This window comes from Dicentrarchus labrax, unplaced genomic scaffold (genome assembly GCF_905237075.1).
Source record: "Dicentrarchus labrax unplaced genomic scaffold, dlabrax2021, whole genome shotgun sequence".
In the NCBI taxonomy this organism is placed as follows: Eukaryota; Metazoa; Chordata; class Actinopteri; family Moronidae; genus Dicentrarchus; species Dicentrarchus labrax.
The window spans coordinates 3953330-3958538 of NW_026136721.1; positions in this window are offsets into that span (position 1 = coordinate 3953330).

Below are 5209 nucleotides of genomic sequence, written 5' to 3' on the forward strand. Positions count from 1 at the left end.
GGAGTGCCCTGGTAGTTCACTTGGTAGAACTGGCGCCACATGTACCAAGGCGAAGTCCTTGTCTCAAGCATATCCTGCTTTATCTTCTATTTTACTTTAAATGGATCCATAATTTACTAAATGAACATCATGCTGTGCGAAAGAAGACTTGAAACTACAGATTGAGACCATAAACTCATTAGGAAACTGTTCACTGAGATAATAAAATCATTTCTCCATAAGACTCAATATATATGACTTCTCTTTTCAGCCCATTGAGCTGTCCCCAACTGGCCATTAGAAAGAATGCAAGTTTAAGACACTCCACAGACCAGGAAGCTCAGTCCACTAATTATATACTGTCAACCCCATAGTGTATGAAGGTGCAGTATAAAAGGTGATTTTCATTCAGGAGACTGCTGTTCAAGTCTTGTGAGAAACCAGTCACTGTTGACTTTTTTAAGCTAAGCATGTTACCATAACATTCTTAACATGTCAGGTACATAACATATCCTAGAGTCTTCTTAAATTCAGTAAGTAAGTAATTTTTGCCAAAAGTAACCAAAATTGGTTACTCAGCAAGCTTCATTTGAAAGTGTAACCGGATGTTGCATATTTATTATTGTTAACTTCACAGAATGACAGAGAACATGTTGAAAATGTGACACTGGCACAGTGGACTGGTGTGTGTATTAGGGTTTGGCAGGTTGAGTATTTACTATATTGAACTGATGCATTTTATTTTAAAGCCTCTAACCGCTCAGATACCTATAGATGTTGGAATCTTCTTACATGGTGTTTAATCATAAAGATTACTCAGCCTTTAAAAGTGTTCATGTTGCCCTACAAACAGCAACAGGTATGGAAGTAAATCTGTGCCATCGAATTTGGAATTAGAATTTTTAGGACTGAATTTTTTTTGCCAATGACATTTTTTTCAATGTTTAAAAACATTCAATGTAAAAAAATTCAACGTCTCAAAAAATTCAGTGTAAAAAAATTCAGTCAACATCCGGGTAACCAAGGAGAAGCAATCGATCCCTGTATCAAATCATCCAACGTCCAGCCAATCAAGTTACGCTCCATTGGTCATGTGATGCCGAAACAGGAATGCGATGAAGTTCAGGTGAGCTCCGGTCAGAGCTCTGGTCGGAGCTCAGCATGGCTCAGAACACAAATGATGGCGCTTCGGTGAGTGTACTCTTTATTTACCTTTTGTGTTTGTAAAAGTCAATATTAGTTACAGACACGTTGCACATTAACACAATTTGTTGAACAATGTCTACATTAGCCAGCGTTATGTTAGCTAGCTATCGTTATGTTAGCTATTAGCTAACGTTATGTTAGCATGGTTTACTGTTGGTAACATTACTTACTGACAAGAAATGTCTGACTACAGTACATTTAACAGCTGGTCAGTTACGAGCCGCTTCACTTTACTCAAAACAGTTTTAAAAATAGTACAAATGGACAGCCAATAATATAACTGTCACCAAACTCCTATACTGCTTATTAAAGTCTAGTAACATTTAGATGTTTAAAACATAATTTTTGCGCTGCTGGTTTGTAATATCTTTTGTCCTGTATTTGTGATGACAGGATAGTCAGGCTGATGAAATTGTGCAGTCAGCCAGGCGCTTATTGCATTTAATCAGTTCGTCTGAAAGACAACGGGGCGCAGCCAGTGGTGGAGTAACAGATCAAGTCCTGAGGTTTAGTATTAAACTTTAGTTCATGTACATATGGCTTATTTTACCTATACATTGCAGATAAATTGATGATTAATACATATTCTTGGATACAATCCTGCAGAGAACAGAGGCAGACGGTGAGACAATCACTTCAAATGGAAATGACCAGGTAAAGACTTAAGGGAGATGTTTGCTATTTTAAATGCAAGCCCTATGTATACACATTTTGACATGCTGCTGATTTGTACAGGCAAAATTCCACTTAAGCGTTCAAAAAGTTAGTAAACTCTGGAAGAAAGTATCTGATGTTTTGTGACTATTCAGTAAAATATATAAAGGCCTGTTTCACTTAAGGCTAATGTGAAATTTGTTTATGAAAAGAAAAAAATATAAAATGGGATATGAAGGTCTACACGGTCTACAAGGATTTGCTAGTTTTTCATGCAGTGTGATGATGCTATTTCTGATTTGAATGATCTCTCTTTGGAGAGGCTTACACTTGTATCCATTTTTTTGCTTACAGTTATGTGATGCCCTCAAAGTTTTATTTCCAAAATTGGGGGCCGTGACTGGTGGGTGGCTGCTATACAAACATGCAGGTAGGCCAACACAGGTTTGTGTATTAGTGTTGCCCAGTCATAAAAAAGTAAATTTGCAGCAGCTAACTTACCATTATGCAATGCAAAACACTGTTACTTATTGAACAGATGGTACCTAAATAAAACTTCAAAAGATTTCCTCAAACTCATCTCTGTACATTTATTATTAAGCCTGTTCAATTTAAGACATTTTGTTAACCTTAGGTCATGCCTAACTGCAAATTAGCAACTAATTGTTTGATTGTAATATTTGTATTTGTAAAAGTTAAGTAAAAAAAAAAGCTGGACTTGTTGTTTTAGGTGACTCCATCAGCCTGGTCTGTTGTCAGACAAGGAGTCTAGTTGCTTTGACTTAACTTCTAGATATAATCTATATTTAATATACTGTTTAGTCCTAATTTTCCTCTCCTCTTTTCTATAGGTGGATGGGGTAGCCAAAAACTCTCTCTTGTGGCCCCTGATGAGACTGGCTATACAGGCATGATCTTGAAGTCTGTAAGTCGTGGGGGTAAAAATCTATTCATAGCCCCAATTCAAGAGGAACACAGCACAAATCCCCTACCACTAACTGATGAAGCATTCAGTAGCATGCCAAAAGCCACATGTCAGAAGTGTGGAGTTGCAGTTCCTCTTCCATTCCTCACAGAACACATCAAGTCTTGTGATGTCATGTATGTATGGCAGTGATGGTAACCTGGCTAATGTGGAAAGCAGTGAGCCTGAAGACAGAAAATGTAAGAATTCTTCATTTTAAGCTTTTGTGAGCATATTGTATAGTTTTAAACAGAAAAACTTTTTTGAAATTGACACTGCTCTTGCTTGTAATTTCTCAACAGCAGATATGGAGGAATGTCCTGTCTGCACAAAAATGTTTCCTACTGACTTTATTGAGGTACACGCTTCTTCGTGTGTGGAAAGGTATCCATTTACTTTCTATTGTTAATGGTTTTTCTCTTGTCAGCAATTCCCACACAATATCAAGTAAACACAAATAATTTTATGTGGGTAGGGCAGGAAAAGAGGTGATGCATGAAAGCATTGTAATTGAGGAAGAGGAAGCAGCAATGCCTGGACCATCCGGAACTTGTGCAACTGTTACAGATGGTACGTGCTGTTCAGGGTTAGCAGTGGCATAGGAAAGTTAAGTCATAGTGAAGGAAAATTGGCATTTATAAAGCATGGCCTACTCTTGATGTAAACCATGAATTGATTACCTTGCCGTTAATAATATGAATACTTTGACCAGGAATATCTATATTTTGACTCAAGTAATGGTGTTGTGTTGTGAACTTTGTCATTTGATATTACGCATTTTTGAAGTATAATACTTTATTAATGTTCATATATATATAAAAAAAACCTTCCCTCTCTTGGGGTGGTATCTGTGTCATCCTCAAGCTCGGGTCCTCTACCAGAGTCCTGGAGTTGCCTGAGACATTAACTTAGTTCATCCTTTGTGGCCATTTTTCTGATGTACATCTGATGCTCACTAGTCCTCGGCCTCCCTCTTTCCACTTAGCGTACAGTCTCAGGGTGCTGGATTTGGGGTGAAACCCTCCATGCATGGTGAGGAGCTTTCTTGTCTTGATATCTGTGGCTTCTATCTCCTCCTTTGGCCAGCTTATGATCCCAGCAGGGTATCTGATGACTGGTAGTGCGTACATGTTGATGGCTTGGATCTTGTTCCTGCCATTCAGCTGACTTTTCAGGACCTGCCTTACTCTCTGGAGGTATTTGGTTGTGGTTGACTTCCTTGCGGCTTCCTCATGGTTTCCAATAGCCTGTGGGATACCAAGGTACTTGTAGCTGTCTTGGATATCACCTATGTTGACCTCTGGTAGGTCAACCCCTTCAGTTCTGATCATCTTGCCTCTCTTTGAGACCATCTGGCCGCACTTGTCCAATCCGAATAACATTCCTATGTCGTTTCTGTAGATCCTGGTGGTGTGGATCAGTGAGTCAATTTCTCGCTCATTCCTGGCGTACAGCTTGATGTCATCCATGTAGAGCAGGTGGCTAATTGTTGCTCCACTTCAAAATTGGTACCCGTAACCACTCTTTGTGATGATCTGGCTGAGGGTGTTCAGGCCTATGCAGAACAGCAGTGGTGATAGCGCATCTCCTTGGTATATGCCGCATTTGATGTTGACTTGGGCAATTGGCTTTGAGTCGGCTTCTAGGGTTGTCTTCCACATTCCCATCGAGTTCTGGATGAAAGCCCTTAGGTTCCTGTTGATCTTATACAGTTCCAGACATTCCAGTATCCACGTGTGGGGCATTGAGTCGTAAGCTTTCTTGTAGTCGATCCAGGCGGTGCACAGGTTGGTCTTCCTGCTCTTACAGTCTCGGGAGACTGCTCTATCGACCAGTAGCTGGTGCTTGGCTCCTCTGGTGTTGCTACCAATTCCCTTCTGAGCCCCGCTCATGTATTGAGCTACGTGCTTACTCATCTTAGCCGTGATGATGCCTGATAGGGCCTTCCATGTTGTGGAGAGACAGGTTATTGGCTGGGATGGGTCCCTTCTGGGGGTCCTTCAGGATTAGGACCGTCCTGCCCTGGGTTAGCCACTCTGGGTGGGACCCATCCCTTAGCAGCTGGTTCATCTGTGCTGCTAGGCGTTCATGGAGTGCTGTTAGCTTCTTCAGCCAGTAGGCATGGATCATATTCTCCTGGCCTCTGCCTCCTTGGTGTATCTCTTCAACCGGGTGGCCAGTGCTGTTAGTCTCTGTTTGGCAGTTTCGAGTGCTTCAGGTATGGAGAGCTTGGTGTATTTCCTGGGTGCCCCTTTATTCACCATGTTGCCCTTCTGTAGCTCTGCTAGCTGGCTAACTTCTCTCCGTGTTGCCCTTATCTTGGCCTCTAATCGTATTCTCCACGGTGGATGCTGCCTGTTATGGTTTGAGCCCATCCTGTATCCAAGCATTTCTAGGATTACTGTT